General features: G+C 47.6%; 1 protein-coding gene and 1 pseudogene across 5 annotated transcripts in view; both read left to right on the forward strand.

Moving 5' to 3' along the window:
* Window positions 1–6,997: 6,997 nt before the first annotated feature.
* LOC129485851 (small ribosomal subunit protein uS12-like) lies at window positions 6,998–7,514 on the forward strand (annotated as a pseudogene).
* Window positions 7,515–10,980: 3,466 nt separating this feature from the next.
* The window catches only part of MATN2 (matrilin 2), a 172,319-nt gene continuing 164,737 nt past the window's right edge, over window positions 10,981–18,562 (forward strand). For 2 of the 5 annotated variants that reach the window (XM_055286858.2, XM_055286860.2), the window contains exon 1: window positions 11,008–11,231. The gene's annotated coding sequence lies outside the window, so the exon portion shown is untranslated. Of the gene's footprint in view, window positions 11,232–11,660; window positions 11,682–18,562 lie in introns of those variants that run through there. The other 3 variants (XM_055286856.2, XM_055286857.2, XM_063642877.1) reach the window with 3 other exon arrangements.

The following is an 18,562-nucleotide window of genomic DNA, read 5'->3' on the forward strand; positions in this document are numbered from 1 at the left end:
GCCTCAGCCTTCCGAGTAGCTGGGATTACAGGCGCGTGCCACCACGCCTGGCTAATTTTTGTATTTTTAGTAGAGACAGGTGTTCGCCATGTTGGCCAGGCTTGTCTCGAACTCCTGGCCTCAAGTGAACTGCCCACTTTGGCCTTCCAAAGTGCTGGGATTACAGGCATGAGCAACCGCACCTGGCCTAGTTTACTAAGTGGTGTATGCCTCTTAAACTGCACCACAGGCCAAGTGCAGTGGTTTTTTGTTTTTTTTGTTTTTTTTTTTTTGAGACAGAGTCTTGCCCTGTCACCCAGACTGGAGTGCAATAGCACGATCTCGGATCACTGCAACCTCCACCTCCCAGGTTCAAGCGATTCTCCTGCCTCGGCTTCCTGAGTAGCTGGGATTACAGGCACCTGCTATCACACCTGGCTAATTTTTGTATTTTTAGTAGAGACGGGGTTTCACCATGCTGGCCAGGCTGGTCTCGAACTGCCGACGTCAGGTGACCCGTCCGCCTCGGCCTCCCAAAGTGCTGGGATTACAGGCGTGAGCCACCACGCCCAGCCCTGTCTTGACTCTTTCCTTGGGCTTTTTGTTGGCCATGGCCAGCATCTCCTCAGCTGCTGTTTCACAAAAGAGGTATCAGGTCTGCACCAAACCAGGAGCGGCAGAAGTAGATACAGTTTGTTTTGTTTTGTTTTTTTGAGTCAGAGTCTTGCTGTGTCTCCAGGCTGGTGTGCAGTGGCATGATCTCAGCTCACTGCAACCTCCGCCTCCCAGGTTCAAGCAATTCTCCTGCCTCAGCCTCCTGAGTAGCTGGGAGTACAGGCATGCGCCACCATGCCCAGCTAATTTTTGTATTTTTAGTAAAGACGAAGTTTCACTATGTTGGCCAGGATAGTCTTGATCTCTTGACCTCATGATCCACCTGCCTTGGCCTCCCAAAGTGCTGGGATTACAGTGAGCCCAGCCTTTTTTTTTTTTTTTTTTAAGTCATTAAGTTGTGTAAGCACAACTTTTAATAAGATGGAAATCTTTTAACCCAGGAAATAAAAATTATATATCCCTTGATGTATGTCAACATGTAGCAGGTACATTTCTTCAGTAGAGCAAAGATAGTTTTCTAAGGAACTGTGATTAAGGGTAGGATGCACATAGTTCACCAGCAGTGAGGGTTGGAGCTGCATTTCTCTAAGGAAAGGCTAGGATTGAGCGTGGCATCATCTTGGCTGCTACTTACTAGTCACAGGTCTGGGCTGCGGTGTCTCAGCCCCTGCTATCCAAGTGACATGTTCCAATTTCTGGGCTCCTAGATGGGGATGTCCAAGCTAGGCCTACTCAGGGGCAGATGACTCTTCACCTGTGCCTAAGGAAAGCCCTGGCTCTGGGAAGACAAGGAGCAATGGGTCTGCTGTCTGTGACCAGCAACAGCATAAAGGACCGTGTTGTCTCATGTGGCAGGGACACCCCTTGCACCCAGTGTGGTGGCCTTTGTGTGATATCCATTTTATTCATTTTAACTAAAGGAATGTATTTCTTTTCTCTTTTTTTTTAATTCAGAAACAGGATCTCGCTAAATTGCCCAGGCTGATCTTGAACTCCTTGGCTCAAGTGATCCTCTGCCTCAGCCTGTTGGGATTATAGGCATGAGCCACCATACCTGGCCAAGGAATGTATTTCAAATTATTCTTTTTCTGTATTTTACTTCGCAGGGTGTTCCTTGACTTGTTTTTAACTGTAGGTCTTTATTAAATTTACCTTTCCTACATTTAGTTGCCTTCAGTAAATAATAATAGCAGCTCTAAATCCCAGTCTTCTCTATCTTGACAACCTGTTGACATTTCATATTCATGGTGTCCAAAATGGAAAATTGTCCTCCCTTTCCCCAGATCTCCTTCTGTTGATTTAATGTGTCTCCGTTGGTGCCCTCCCCATCATTCCCGTCTTCCTGACTGAAGATCACAGGTCCTCTTCGCCTCGCCCCTCTTTCTTTCCCTGTGGCTTCTACCCTTTTATGAGGTAGCATAACATTTACCATTTACTGAGCCCTTCCTGTATGCAGACATGCTTAGATATATTATTAACTCTATCCCCATTTTACAGGTGAGGAAACTGAGGGTTTTAGAGGTAAATAACTGGGCCAAAGTCATATAGTAAGTGGCAGAGGACTTGAATGCAGATTGAATACATCAAAGTAGGTAATGCATTTCTTTGAGACATCTAGAATTTCAGAATTCTGTACATATAACTTCTTGCTTCTTCTTAACAATCATCAATTTCTACTAATATGAATTAATACATCCCAAGAAGGAAAGCAGGTTGTGCAAAGCTGTGTAAACTGTAAACTTGGGGTGGATCTTCAACTTGAAGTTCGTGTTACATAAGTAAAGCTGTCAGTTTCCCATTTAATTAGACTGGAAAATGCTCTGCAAATATCAACTTTTCATTGTTATAAAGAATGTATTCAGGCAGGAAGAGGGATCAACAGAGGTGGGCCTTTTAGAGTGGTTGTTTTTAAGGGAGCAATTTCCTTTTGAGGAATTGTCCCTGCCCCTGCCCCAGAAAGCCAGTATCACTGTCTATTTTCACACCTATCCAATAGAGACAGAAAAGAGTAGTCACTTCCCATGGGAGTGTAAGCTTTTTTTTTTGCCCTGTTGAAGTTAATGCATTGTATCATCTGCGTCCCTGAGAGTTAAACTTCCTTAAACATCTTCATAGAAAATCCAGGTATGAGCTGGGCATCAAGACACATTGCAAACTCGCAGGTTTTAATAAAATTACGTAAGTAATGGATTTCAAGAAAGAACTGAACATAAAGCCAATAACTCATCCTTTTGGTCTCCATCTGAAAATGACTTCCTTCTAGAAGCCTATGGCCTACTAATCTGAGTGGCATTTTTTTTTTTTTTTTTTTTTGAGATGGAGTCTCTCGCTCTGTCACCCAGGTTGGAGTGCAGTGGCATGATCTCGGCTCACTGCAACCTCTGCCTCCCCGGTTCAAGTGATCCTCCCACCTCAGCCTCCTGAGTAGCTGGGACCACAGGTGTGCACCACCACGCCCAGCTAATTTTTGTATTTTTAGTAGAGATGGGGTGTTGCCATGTTGGCCAGGCTGGTCTTGAACTCCTGGCCTCAAGTGATCCAATCCCCTTGGCCTCCCAAAGTGCTGGGATTACAGGTATGAGCCACCGCACCTGGCCCTGGGTGGCATTCATTTTATGTTCTTCCATGGCATCCTCAGCATCCCCAGTCAAGGTATATCTTCCGCTCTATGGTTACTGCTTTTCTTGTCAATAGTCCCCCAGTAGATTATAAACTCATAGAGGGTCTATGTGTTACTTATTGCTCTGTTCATGTATGGCACATGTCTGGCAGATAGAAGGAACTCAAAACATATTTACTAGAATAAAATAAAATAAGCACATAAGGAAAATTAAAGCCAGCTGTAATCCCATCCCAGTGACTGCAACAAATTTTTAAAAGCAACTTAGTGGAGCTCAAGTTCCACAGAGACAATTCAGAAGAGGCTACTAGAAAAAAATTCCATTCCACCGGGTGTGGTGGCTCACACCTATGATACCAGCACTTTGGGAGGCCGAGGTGGGCAGATCATTTGAGGCCAGGAGTTCGAGACCAGCCTGGCCAACATGGCGAAACCCTGTCTCTACTAAAAATACAAAAATTAGCCAGGCGTGGTGGCACATGCCTGTGGTCCCAGCTACTCGGGTGGCTGAGGTGGGAGAATCACCTGAGCCTGAAAGGTTGACGCTGCAGTGAGTCATGATTACACCACTGCACTCTAGCCTGGACAACAGAGTGAGACCATGTCTCAAAAAAAAAAAAAAAAAAAGAAAGAAAGGAAAAGAAAAGGAAAAGAAGAAAAAAGAAGAGCAAAAAAGAAAAAGAAAACAAAAAAGAAAGAAAAAGAAAAAAATTCATTCATTCCTATAGATGATGCAAGGAGACCGTGGGAAGGTCACTGCTCCAGCAACCCTGCCAAAGCCACAGCTGGAGTAGTGTGTACTGGGCTGGGGGGCTTTTAGGGGAGTGTCGACTTTTAGAAGAAAGTTGTAAAGGTGATAACAGCAACACAGTAATAAAAGGATTGCTTTCCGAAGAAAGATTAAAGGCCCGCTAAGATGAGAGGCTACCTGTCTGCCTAAATTTGAAATCAAAAGGAAACCAGCATTCTTAGTTCTTGCTATTCTTGTGATCAAGTCCCATTCATGTGAGCTTAATTCAGCTGGAATCTGAATACAAAATTAAATTGCTAGATGTGTCTCCTCTTAGGAGCTTTCTCTTTTCCCTTTCCTAGTAAATCATTGTTAAAGTTAAAGCAATAAATGACCAAATCTAAGACCTTGGTGGAACCCTGAGACCTTGGATAAATGGGGGGAAATTCTCAACAGCTACTATGCAACTTAAATATAGTGACCTGTTCACCTACTTCCTGGTCACTTCAGATTTAAATGAAATCCCTGTAAGACCATGCATGATAAACCTTGTTTGTCTTTCATCCTTTATAAGAAGATCGCAAAATTCCAATAGTAAAAGCAATGTAAATTCCCCTGTGGCAGGTACCGTAGACTCAAACACCGCAGGCAATTTCTGCAGTGGAAATGAATTTTTTTTTTCTTCAGATACTGTCTCACACTGTCACCCAGGGGAGAGTGGCATGATCACGGCTCACAGCAGCCTCAAACTCCTTGGCTCAAGTGATCCTCCCACGTCAGCCTCTCTGAGTAACTGGGATTACAGACATGCGCCACCATGCCTGGCTAATTTTTTTTTAATGTTTTGTAGAGACAGGGGTCTTGTTATATTGCCCATGCTGGTCTCTAACTCCTGGCCTTAAGCAATCCTTCCACCTCAACCTTCCAAAGCACTCAGATTACAGGTATGAGTCACTGCACCTGGCCTTCAAACTTTGTTCTTTTTCTTTCAAGATTATTTTGGCTACTCTGAATCCCTTAAATTGCCATATGGACTTTAGCATCAACCTGTCAGTTTCTGCAAGGAAGCCTCTGTGATTTCAATAGGAATTATGTTGAATCTGTAGGTCAATTTGGGGATATTGCCATTTTATTAAGTCTTCCAATCCATGAATATGGAATGTCTTTCCATTTTAGATCTTCTGTAATTTCAATAATGTTTGCAGCTTTTAGAGTATAGAGTTTGCACTTCATTTGCTGAATTTCTTTTCTTTTTTTTTTTTTTTTGTTTCTCTTTTTTGAGACGGAGTCTCACTCGCTTGCCCAGGTTGGAGTGCAATGACACGATCTTGACTCATTGCAACCTCTGCCTTCCAGGCTCAAGTGATTCTCCTGCCTCAGCCTCCTGAGTAGCTGGGACTGCTGGCTTGTGCCACCAAGCCAGGCTAATTTTGTATTGTTAATAGAGACAGGGTTTTACCATGTTGGCCAGGCTGGTCTCGAACTCCTGACCTCAAGTGATTCACCCACCTCGGCATCCTAAAGTATTGGGATTACAGGCGTGAGCCACCATACTCGGCCTATTTTTGTTATTCTTGAATCCCCATTTATTGAGCTCTGTCAGTGTGCTGGGGGATTTTATAGAATAGATGCACATAGACATTGCCCAAGTGTCTGGCAAACTGATTTAACACCAGGCATCCCATACAGACATAGACTCATTAATATCCTTGAGAGAAGGTAGTTAGTTGAGTGTCACAATGATGAGGCTATCCGCTTCTAATAGCCAACCACTTTGTGCCAATTTCTAGGTTTAGGAATGAAAGCAGCAGCAATCTGTGTTGCTGAGCGATGCTTCCATAAATAGCAGGTCCATCCTCCATTTCCAAAATGAAACATAGTCTGCAGGTAGACAGGCAGTGTTTCAGCTTTGTCAGTATCCAAGAAAACAAATCATATTTGTACTCACTATTGCCTATGCATTAAGGCTCCCCACTTTATAGAGATGGGGTCTTGCTGTGTTGCCCAAGCCAGGCTCACACTCCTGGGCTCAAGGGATCCTCTGTCTCAGCTTCTCAAGTAGCTGGGACTACAGCCAACTGCGACTGCCTATTATCTCTCTCTCTCTTTTTTTTTTTTTTTTTTGAGACAGAGTCTTGCTCTTTCACCCAGGCTGGAGCTCAGTGGCGCGATCTCGGCTCACTGCAATCTCCGCCTCCCGGGTTCATGCCATTCTCCTGCCTCAGCCTCCTGAGTAGCTGGGACTACAGGCGCCCACCACCACGCCCAGCTAATTTTTTGTATTTTTAGTAGAGACGGGGTTTCACCATGTTAGCCAGGATGGTCTTGATCTCCTGACCTTGTGATCCACCCGCCTTGGCCTCCCAAAGTGCTGGGATTACAGGCGTGAGCCACCACGCCCAGCCTATCTCTCTCTTTTTAAAAATCTGAGACAGGGTCTTGCTCTGTTGCTTAGGCTGGAGTCTGGAGTGCAGTGGTGCAATCACAGCTCATGGCAGCCTCGACCTCCCCAGCTCAAGTGATCCTCCCATCTCAGCCTCCCAAATTGCTGGGACTACGGGCACATGCCACCACCTCCAGCTAATTTTTAAATTTTTTGCAGAGATGGGGTCTCACTGTGTTGCTCAGGCTGGTCTCAAACTCCTGAGCTCAAGTGATCCTCTTGCCTAGGTCTCCTAAAGGGCTGACATGTTAGGCATGAGCCACTGTGCCAGGCCTTATCTCATCCTTGATAGGAAGCTGCATCAATCTGATTCCACAAAACTGTAAGGCTCTAAAATCCTGGTTAGAGCCAGTGTAACCCAGTCCCTTCTACAGCATGGCATAGGGCAAGATCTATAAATAAGCAAAAGGCCCAGTCCCTGTCGTCAGGAGCTCATGGTCCAAGTCAAAATCACATAAAAACATTTGAGTCCCCTTTGAAATGAGTATTGTTTTCTTGAACAAATTTTCAACTTGCTGTAGTTTTTTCCTGATCGCTTTCATCCTGTCTTTCCAAGATGGGATATGTTTATTTAGAAATTACTTCACCTGGGACAGCTGCTTCTCTCTTTTGCTGAGGCCCGTAGCGCTGGCAGGATGGGCGAGTGTCATGGACTTCGTACTGCTAGGAGGCTCTGTAGTCACCGACAAGATCAGAAGTGGCATGATAAACAGTACAAGAACGCCCATTTGGGCACAGCCCTGAAGGCCAACCCTTTTGGAGGTGCTTCTCACGCAAAACGAATTGTGCTGGAAAAAGTAGGAGTTGAAGCCGAAAAGCCAAATTCTGCCATTAGGAAGAGTGTCAGGGTCCAGTGGATCAAGGATGGCAAGAAAATCACAGCCTTTGTACTCAGTGATGGTTGCTTGAAACTTATTGAGGAAAACCATAAAGTTCTGGTTGCTGGATTTGGTCAAAAAGGTCATGCTGTTGGTGATATTTCTAGAGTTCGCTTTCAGGTTGTCAAAGTAGCCTGTGTTTTTTGGCCCTACACAAAGGCAAGAAGGAAAGACCAAGATCATAAATTTTAATGGTGAAAACACTGTAGTAATAAATGTTCATATGCCAAAAAAAAAAAAAGAAAGAAATTATGTCACCTGGGACAATGGTGCCATCAGTCAGCCTGTCCTCAAAGGAACCCTCTGGACATGGACCCAGCTGTCCATGTAGATGGGGTATCCCAAAGAGAGCTCTGCCTTGCTTACAGGGTTCCCTTCCCTGGGCTGGAGTCCAAGCTCATCCACTACCTTGCAACATTCCCTTAACCCTGCATCTCCAGCTCCAACAAATGGGCAGCTGGCCGGATATGATGTTTCCTCTCCTGGCCTTCTACTTGAGGGAGACAGGGAGGAGCTCTAATAGTTTACATGGGACTCAAACACTGTCTGTCACCTAGGGAAACAGGGCACGTGAGATGACATTGCAATTTTACATGTCTCCTCATGAATTCAGTAGAGCTTTATTTTAGGTTTATAGGTCCATGAGGCAACCTGTCTGTTCTTCAGTTTCCTTATACTGTACTCTGATCCCCTTTGGATTTGACAGTCTCATTTCAATCTGCCCTCTAGGCCAGATAGCTAGGTCTCAAGTAAGAAGGATTCTAATGCAAAACAAAAAGTTCTAATGTTTACAAGGAGCAAAGGGATGCTTATGTTTAAAGTCTATATTCGAGGCTGTTCACGAGTGTGAGGCCTGGGTCAAATGACTCCCCCGACCCAAATCCTTACTCCACAATTGACTACGTGGAGATAGAGAACTGAGAGTTGGTCCCAAGTATAGCTACTCAGGTTGTGATTAGTTTAAACAGATACCAATTCCAGTTAACTCGTGAGCTCTTAGGAGTTTTCAGATAATACATACCTCATTTTTGTCTGCTTACATGAGGGCCCACATAGGAACTGAACATCTTTTTTTTTTTTTTTGGGACAGAGTCTCACTCTGTCACCCAGTCTGGAGTGCAGTGGTGCAATCTCGGCTCATTGCAACTTCCGCCTCCCATGTTTAAGTGATTCTCCAGCCTCAGGCTCCCGAGTAGCTGAGATTACAGGCGTGTGCCACTACACCCAGCTAATTTTTGTATTATTATTATTATTATTATTAATTTTTATTTTTATTTTTTGAGATGGACTCTAGCTTTATTGCTCAGGCTGGAGGGCAGTGGCACAATCTCAGCTCACTGCAACCTCCGCCTCCCAGGTTCAAGCGATTCTCCTGAGTAGCTGGGATTATAGGCGCCCACTATCACACCCGGCTACCTTTTGTATTTTTAGTAGAGACGGGGTTTCACCATGTTGACCAGGCTGATCTAGAACTCCTGACCTCAAGTGATCCGTTCGCCTCAGCCTCCCAAAGTGCTGGGATTACAGGTGTGAGACATCGCCCAGTCCCAGAACTAAAAATCTTAACCCCACACTTCTGAATAAGGTTCTCTGTACATCTAGCACATGGCAGGACCTCTAGCAGAAAAGGCAATTTTGGCCTTTTCCTAACCTATAGTCTTAATTATCAACTTGCAATTCATCCTGAAGGTAACCCAGAAATCATTTCATTGTTTGTTCTGACTTTATATTTCAGGACATTGAACTTGCTTTTCCTTCATTTTTTTCTGGCAGACCTGAAGATCATCCCACTAGGTAGAACAACTCATTTGACCTATTTGACTTGGCCCCAAGTGTAATTTGTACATAGATTAACTATTCTGAAGAATTCCGATAGAACTCCCTGGGGGGAAAACACTCATTTTAATTGGCATACACCAGAGTCACTGGAATCAGTTACTAAATTACAATTTCCTTACAATTTGGAAGGGTTTGGGGATTGTTATTGTTTTCCTGGTAAATTACTGGATCACACTGGTGTCTTGGAACAAGTCAACACATTTTAAATTTAAGTTTCCATAAACCGTAGCTCAACTTCCCAAGTTCCTAGGGGATTTTCACTGGCCCAGACTCAAGAAGAATTTTCTTCTATGGGATCCAAGACTTCAGAGACCAAACATTTCCTGAAGACTTTCCTCTGCTTTCTGACCTCCATCTACCTCCTCCCAAAGACATAACAAAAAAACTATTTCTGATCAGTGCAGGCAGCCAAGAGTGCCCAGTGGGCTTAAGGTACTGGGTAAAGGAACAGGAATCCACAATTCTTTCTTGGTATTAAGGTATCATTGACTTGCCTGATGGCTCGAGTATGTTAACCCCTTGCTTCATGGCTGGAATTTTAATTACCCCTCCTGGAGCTTTTCTGAAGAATTGATTTTGAACGTGGGGTTTATTCATATTTCAGAAATCAACTCTATCATCAAATAGGAGTGATGGTTAATTACAAAACAAAGTCCGCCCAAAGCACAAATTATCAGACTGTGGCACATCCAGAGGTTTTGAAACTAGTTAGTGCTGCTGCCTCTGCTGGTAGCTTGTTAAAACCTGAACCGGGGCCTGGCGCAGTGGCTCACGCCTGTAATCCCAGCACTTTGGGAGGCCGAGGCGGGCGGATCACGAGGTCAGGAGATCGAGACCATCCTGGCTAACGCGGTGAAACCCCGTCTCTACTAAAAATACAAAAAAAATTAGCCGGCCGTGGTGGCAAGGCGCCTGTAGTACCAGCTACTCTGAAGCAGGAGAATGGCGTGAACCCGGGAGGCAGAGCTTGCAGTGAGCCGAGATCGCGCCACTGCACTCCAGCCTGGGCGACTCCGTCTCAAAAAAAACAAAACAAAAAAAACCTGAACTGGGTGCGTTGGTTAGTGGTTTGGGAACAGAATTTTGGAGCTTTATAGGAGATATCCCGGTCTGTTATACATCCACTCACCCCAGCCTCCAGGAAATGGGGAGCTGGTAGAGTGGGGTGCCGGCCACTTCGACTGTCGCTGGCCAATCCTGTCTTCTGCATCCCTCCAAGGCTCCATGGGGACATCCAAGGTGAGGTTCCTCCATTTTGCAAAGTTGCAAATGTCTCTGCTCATAATTTCAAAAGTCTTGTCTGAACTAGACTTTGCCTGCTCCCTCGGGGTAGGATTTTTGTCTCCTCTCCATCCTGGCATCTTTACCTCCTCCCCACCCCGAGGCCTGGTCCCCAGCCAGTGGACGCTCTGTTAATATGAACTGGCACTGGTGGGGTGCTCTGGGCACTGGCAAGACAGCTCTTGGCGCTTGTCATCAATTAGCCCAATTCTCACCACTTTTTTCTCCATCCCCGCGTCAGTGGGTGCGTCCCGCAGATCATGACCCCAAGTTCTGGATATAAGATTCCTGCCATGTCTCCTTTCCCCCAGAAGACCCCTCCCCGCACTCCCACCCCGACAGGCCCCTAAAGCTGCCTGTGTTCTGTGCCTGCGGCTCCGTACCCCTGGAGTCTGATGCCCGCCTGGGCTCAGGCACGGACAGAGTGGAGCCAGGTGGCAGCAGGCAGGGCGCGCCGCCAGAGTGCCCAGCTCCCCGGGCTGCCCACAGGGTGGGGCTGCCCTCGCCTCCGCTCCCTCTCCGCGCCTTCCCCATCCCCAAAGAGGACACCCCTCCTTCCGCCCGGCCCGCTCCCCACCCTCGCCGCGGCACCGCCTCCCCAGCCGCCCGCCCGCTCTTGCCCAGCGCCTCCCAGGCAGCCAGCGAGCGAAGGGAGCGCTCTGGGATGGGACTTGGAGCAAGCGGCGGCGGCGGAGACAGAGGCAGAGGCAGAGGCTGGGGCTCCGTCCTCGCCTCCCACGAGCGATCCCCGAGGAGAGCTGCGGCCCTCGGCGAGGCGAAGAGGCCGACGAGGAAGACCCGGGTGGCTGCGCCCCTGCCTCGCTTCCCAGGCGCCGGCGGCTGCAGGTGAGCGCGGCGCGCTTTCCCCCGGCTCTGCGCGGCCGGGCGGCCTCGAGGTGCAGGCGGACCGACCCACAGACAGACATACCGAGCCTGGGCTGCCCGACGCGCAGGCGCCCTCCCCAGGCCCGCACTGCAGCCCCCAGCGCCCCGGCGCCCCCTCCGAGGCGCCTTCGACCCCTCCGAGGACAGCGGGAGAGGGAGGGCGGCGCTGCCCGACCCCTCGGCGGGAGAAGTCCCGCCACCCCGGCCGGGAGAGCTGGGCGCGCTCCCTGCGCAGGACGAGCCGCTCCGCAACCGCCCCGGAGTGCCCCGTGGGGGCGCTGTGGCCCGCAGAGGGGACGCCCAGACCCCGGCCACCGCGACCCAGGGAAAGGGAGACCTGTTGAGCGGGTATGCGGGGTGGTTCCTATTCCACGGACAGCTGATGGCTCCCTCTTCCGTCTTCGGAACCTGGTATTTTCATGCTCGTGTCATCTGGATTTTGTTCTTGGGTCTCTATGGCAGCTAAACCTCCAGCTTCCCTATATTGTGGAAGAGGGAGAGAAAGGGGAATGCATTTTGTGGTAGTTGCTAGAAACCCCAGAAGAGTTTGGAGCCGTTTGGGGAGAGGACAGAGAAATGGGGACTGTCCCTGGTAGGGTCTCCAGGACTGGGGGCACAGGAAGGTGCTCTCCTCAGGGACACTCGCGCCCACCCTGAACAAACCCAACTGACCAAGTTTCAATTTGTCATAAATCAGGAAGCCACAATGCATCCGCACCAAGCACACTTACAATCAGCCTTTAAGGAATGGGGCAGTCAAGAGACTTCAGGGACCCGTGGTCGAGAGCAGAGACTGAGGTCAGCCTGCTTGGGTTTCGACCCCAGCTGTGAAGTTTACAGGGTTGATAACTTGAAGGTACCCAAGTATGCCGCAGTTTCCTCATCTGTCTAATGAGGATGGTAATACTCACAGAGCTGTGAGCACTAAAGGAGATATGGCGGCCGGGCGCGGTGGCTCACGCCTGTCATGCCAGCACTCTGGGAAGCCTGGGTGGGCGGATCACCTGAGGTCAGGAGTTTGAGACCAGCCTGACCAAAATGGAGAAACCCCGTCTCTACTAAAAATATAAAATTAGCCAGACTTGGTGGCGCATGCCTGTAATCCCAGCTACTTGGGAGGTTGAGGCAGGAGAATCGCTTGAACCCAGGAGGCGGAGATTGCAGTGAGCCGAGATCGTGCCATTGCACTCCAGCCTGGGCAACAAGAGCTAAACTCCGTCTCAAAAGAAAAAAAAAAGATATGGCAAGTAAAGTCCTTAGAACATTTCCAGGAGCATTCTAAGATTAGGTGAGCTCCATGGCTTGTCTTTGCAGAAATAGCAAGGAGCTGCTATGAACAGTGAATGCACCTCTTCCCCAGTTCAGAAAGAGAGGCTCTCCATGGGTACGTGAGGGTGGCAGATAAGCCACGTGTATTCAACTGGTATTTCCATGCAGGAGTCCACACCGGCGCAGTTCTCCCTGCTTGCTTCCAAAGGGACAACCTCATAAAACCATGTCAAAATACCAAGATGGGTTTATGGCCGGGAATGTTTCCTCTCAGCCCCTGAAACTTGGCGCTTAGAATCCTCTGTGGAGAACGAGATACTTGTGGCTCTTCACCTTGCATTTTCCTATCTGTCCACACTTATTACTTTTATTTCTGCCAATAGAATTCAATCTCAGGCCCCCAAGTTACCAGGACACTGTCTTCTATAAATCGGGGCTCTGGGGTTTCTTGTTCCCAGGCAACCCAGGGCCACCAAGGCCTGAGCTTGCTTGTTGGAGGTGTCAGAGCAGAGTCCAAATCTGAAACACCTTCTAGCAGCTGTTATGCCCTAAGCTCTTATCAGCGAGTGCCATATGTCCTTGTTTAGCAAAAGGTAGTTAAAAGTGTGGCCTGAGATTTAAAGAAAAGGAGAGATGTTTGCTCTTTGAAATAAGACAGCCATTGGAGGTTCTGGAAAAATAATTCTACAGTTTATCTAGAAACCGTTCTGACTGGCACCTAAGAGAGGGCAAGGAGTGAGGTGGGGAGACGAAAAGGGGGAGAGACAGGCTTAGGCCTCAGGAAAAGCAGGCTGAAGAGGGTGTGACGGGTGTAACACTGGCCTGAGCAAGGTGTTGGGTGTGAGGCTGGACTAGCAGTGGGAGAGGTGAGTGGTTTAAGACCAGTCAAGTTGGCAGAGAGCCTCTAGTGCTGCCCCTGGCACTCGCTGCCCTCTGATCTGTAGCACATGCAGGAGCGTCCCTTCCAGGGATTCCCCGTCTTCTAGGGAAGCTATGGAGGACTCCCCTGTTTAAAGCATATGGCAAGATAACTCAGGAGGGCCAGGGAAAGAGGGAGGCTGAGCATATGCCAAGGGGAGAATGGGGAATGTCATTGCTGTTGCTAGTGAATGGTGCCAGGGAGGTCCTTCCAAGGGACAACTTGCCACTTGGAGCTTCAGCCCAGGAGGCCATCCTTGAACCCTGCCATGTGGCTTGGCAGACAGCCACCACAGCCTGAAGGGGGCTCAGATGGAATGGCAGGGCTGGGCTGTTGTCAGTCATTGGTGGTAATGACTATGACAGTGGCTTTGACATGGATGAGATGGAGTTGGGGTACAACCCAAAGCACACTGCTCTTGGCGCCTGAAGGACCTGGGTTGCAGTTCAAGCCCCTCATACCTGCAAAGATTTTGGAAAGTTACTTAGACTCTGTGTGCCTGACATCTGTTTCTTCATCTGTAAACGAAGAATAAGATTTTTGGGGAGAATTAAATTAGTTAACATGTGTTCAGTGCCTAGCTCAGAATAAATGCTCAATATTTGTTAGCTATACTTACTATTATTGTCTGAGCCTCGGTTATATCATCTGTCAAATGGGCATGATACTATGTCATAGGGTTGTTGTAAGGGTTAGATGAAATAATTAATGTGAATTTATCCAACAGTGTGTGAAGGGTGTAAAGTACTCAAAGTGAGTCAATTGAAATGGAAAATTTCACAAAATACCTGCATGTAAAAATCAGTGGCTGAGCAGGTGGATCAGCTAACATTTTTGGAAAGTTATTCTAAAAGTACTGTCAGAGGAACGTTTATCTACTTATGGAAAGTGGGGCTCACTGCCCATGGGGATACCGTGTAGTTATTTTACGTTGTTGTATTAGTTGCCTATTGCTGCTATAACAAATTTCACAAACATAGTGGCTTAAAACAACCCAAAGTTGTTATCTTGCGGTTCTGAAGTTCAGAACTCTGAAATGGGTTTCATAGAGCTAAAATCAAGGTGTCAGCAGGGCTCTGTGGTTCCTTTTGTAGGCTCTTGGGAAAATGTCTTTCACTTTCTGACTTCTAAAACCTGACTGCATTTCTTGGCTCCTGGTTCCTTCTTCCATCCTCAAAGCCAGTAACAGCATCTTCTGACCCTCCTCCCCATCCGGACTCTCCTGTCTCCCTCTTACAAAACCATACGTAGAAAATCTGGGCCGGGCGCGGTGGCTCACGCTTGTAATCCCAGCACTTTGGGAGGCCGAGGCGGGCGGATCACGAGGTCAGGAGATGGAGACCACGGTGAAACCCCGTCTCTACTAAAAATAGAAAAAATTAGCCGGGCGTGGTGGCGAGCGCCTGTAGTCCCAGCTACTCGGAGAGGCTGAGGCAGGAGAATGGCGTGAACCTGGGAGGCGGAGCTTGCAGTGAGCCGAGATCGCGCCACTGCACTCCAGCCTGGGTGACAGAGCGAGACTCTGTCTCAAAAAAAAAAAAAAAAAAAGAAAGAAAAGAAAATCTGGGCTAATCACTGCATCTCAGAATTCCTAAGTCAGGCCGGGCCCGGTGGCTCACGCTTGTAATCCCAGCACTTTGGGAGGCCGAGGTGGGCGGATCATGAGGTCAGGAGATCGAGACCACGGTGAAACCGCGTCTCTACTAAAAATACAAAAAAATTAGCCGGGCGTGGTGGCGGGCGCCTGTCGTCCCAGCTACTCGGAGAGGCTGAGGCAGGAGAATGGCGTGAACCTGGGAGGCGGAGCTTGCGGTGAGCCGAGATTGCGCCACTGCACTCCAGCCTGGGCGACAGAGCGAAACTCCGTCTCAAAAAAAAAAAAAAAAAAAAAAAAGAATTCCTAAGTCAATCACATCTCCAAAGTCCTCCCGTTTTTTTTTTCAAGACAGAGTCTCGTTCTATCGCCCAGACTAGAGTACAGTGGCGTGATCTCGGCTCATTGCAGTCTCTGCCTCCCAGGTTCAAGTGTTCTCTTGCTTCAGCCTCCCAAATAGATGGGATTACAGCCATGAACTACCACGCCTGGCTAATTTTTATGTTTTTAGTAGAGGTGGGGTTTCACCGTATTGGCCACACTGGTTTGGAACTCCTAACCTTAGGTGATCTGCCCACTCTGGCCTCCCAAAGTCCTAGGATTACAGGCGTGAGCCACTGCACCCGGCCCAAAGTCCCTTTTGCCATGTAAGGCAACACAGTCTGGGGATTAGGCCATAGACATCTTTGACATATTATTCTATCTGCCAGAAATATTAGAGTATTAGATTGGGCATGATGGTAAGAAAAACTATTTAGAAAAAAGAAAGAAATATTAGAGTATTAGAGAAAATGATCTAAATCAAAGAGTTTTAGCTCACTTCTGTTTAGGGCTTCTCCCTGTACCCTCCCAGTTGAGTTTGTTTTCACATGTCTTTTTTTTCTTTTCTTTTTTTTTTCCCAAGACAGAGTTTCTCTGTGTTGCCCAGGCTGGAGTGCAGTGGCACAATCTCTGCTCACTGCAACCTCTGCCTCCTAGGTTCAGGCAATCCTCCTACCTCAGCCTCCCAAGTTGCAACACCATGCCCAGCTAATTTTTGTATGTTTAGTAGAGATAGGGTTTCACCGTGTTGGCCAGGCTAGTCTCAAACTCCGACCTCATGATCTACCTGACTCAGCCTCCCAAAGTGCTGAGTTTACAGGTGTGAGCCACCATGCTCGGCTGTTTTCACATGTCTTAAAGACCAAAAGCTCAAGACCAGAGGGGTCAAGGCTAAGGATCAAATCTCCATTTGTCAGCCCAGAGCTTCTTGAAACTCAGTTCAGAAGTGGCTCCTTCCTGTCCTTTTTGGGCTTTCTCCCTCTCCTTGAGTAACCTTCAAATTTGTTTGTTTTTTAGATTTTTGTAAAAAGTTTTTTTTACAGAGACGGGGTCTCGCCGTGTTGTCCAGGCTGGTCTCGAACTCCTGAGTTCAAGTGATCCTCTTGCCTCAGCCTCTCAAAGTGCTGAGATTACAGGCGTGAGCCACCACACCTGGCCAGTAACCCTCAACTTTGGCCCTTAGAACAGTCTCTGTTGCCCCATCAACAGCATTTGCTGACTTTTCTAGCTGCTTCTCCTCCTCCATTTCTAGTGAAATAGAAAAAACGCCCCCATGTCCAGAGCAAGATCTCTGTGAAGCAAATCACTCTAGTGACGTTTGACCTCTCTGAGATTCCCAGACGGTGTCTGTACTAGTTTCCTATTGCTGCTGTAACAAGTTAGCACAAACTTAGTGACTTAAAACACAGATTTATTATCTTACAGTTCTGGAGGCCACAATTCTGAAATGGTTCTCATGGGGCTAAAAATCCAGGTGTCAGCAGGGAGAATTTGTTCCCCTGCCTTTTCCAACTTCCAGAGGCTGCGCACATTGCTTGGTTTGCTTCCATCTTCAAAGCCAGCAATGTCAGGCTGCATCTTTCTCTCACTGCCACCTCTCAGATCTCTCTTCTGCTTCCTCTTCTTCTTCTTCTTTTTTTTTTTTTTTTTGAGACAAGGTTTTGCCCTGTCGCCCGGGCTGTCGTGCAGTGGTGCGATCGCGGCTCGCTGAAGCCTCAGTCTCCCGGGTTTAAGTGACCCTCTTACTTAGGCTCCCAAGTAGCTGGGACTACAAGGATGTGCCACCATGTCTGGCTAAATTTTTTTTTAATTTTCATTTTTTGTAGAGACAGGGTCTCTCTATCTTGCCCAGGCTGATCTTCAACTCCTGGGCTCAAGCAATCCTTCTGCCTTGGTTTCCCAAAGTGCTGGAATTACAGGCATTAGCCACCATGCCCTGACCTCTTCTACTTTTTTTTTTTTTGAGACGGAATCTTGCTCTGTTGCCCAGGCTGGAATGCAGTGGTGTGATCTCGGCTCACTGCACCCTCTGGCTCCTGGGTTCAAGCGATTCTCCTGCTTCAGCCTCCTGAGTAGCTGGGATTACAGGCGTGAGCCACCATGCCTGGCTAATTTTTCTATTTTTAGTAGAGATGGGGTTTCACCATGTTAGTCAGGCTGGTCTTGAACTTTTGACCTTGTGATCTGTCTGCCTCGGCCTCCCAAAGTGCTGGGATTGCAGGCGTGAGCCACCGCCCCCAGCCCCTCTTCTACTTTTGAGGACGCTTGTGATTACATTGGCCCACCTAGGTAATCCAGGATCATCTCCCCCTTTTTAAGGTCATCTGATTAGCAACCTTAATTCCCTTTGCCATCTAAGATCACATATTCCCAGCTTCTGGGAATTATGATGTAGACATCTTTGGAGGGCAATTATTCTGCCTGCCACAGGACCTGAGAAGGATCTCCAAATAGTGACCGCCTGGGCTGCCTCATTCTTAATAACCACCCCCTTCCAGGATGTGCACAATGGCCCACTCAAGAGAGAACACCTGTTAAACTCTTCAAAATTTCTGCTGCAGCTCTCAGGTCTCTCAGTCCCTCTGTTGGTGGAAGGACCTGGGGGCAATAGAGCCTGGAACTGCACACTTTATTTGTTAAGTTAATTTTTTTCTTTTAAATCAGAGGAACATATAAAAAGGTGCACAAATCATGAGGGAAATCTCAATGGAGTTTTACAAGTGAGCACTCTCCACTGTCATGTAATTGCCCGCAAGATCTGCACCCATAGCCCCCTTTGGACCCCAAATAAATTATCATCTTCCCCTAAGGCAACTACTATTTTACCTTCTATCACCATAGGTTAATTTTGTCTGCTTTGTCTTACTTTATTTTTTATTTTTATTTTGCTCTCTGGATCTGTGTAGAGTATTTGCCTGTTTTTTTTTGTTTTTTTGTTTTTTTTTTTTTTTTTTGAGATGGAGTCTCGCTCTATTTCCCAGGCTGGAGTGCAGTGGCATGATCTCGGCTCACTGCAAGTTCTGCCTCCCGGGTTCACACCATTCTCCTGCCTCAGCCTCCCGAGTAGCTGGGACTACAGGTGACCGCCACCACGCCCAGCTAATTTTTTGTATTTTTAGTAGAGACAGGGTTTCACCGTGTTAGCCAGGATGGTCTTGATCTCCTGACCTCATGATCCGCCTGCCTCAG

This window comes from Symphalangus syndactylus, chromosome 7, assembly GCF_028878055.3.
Source record: "Symphalangus syndactylus isolate Jambi chromosome 7, NHGRI_mSymSyn1-v2.1_pri, whole genome shotgun sequence".
Classification (NCBI taxonomy): domain Eukaryota; kingdom Metazoa; phylum Chordata; class Mammalia; order Primates; family Hylobatidae; genus Symphalangus; species Symphalangus syndactylus.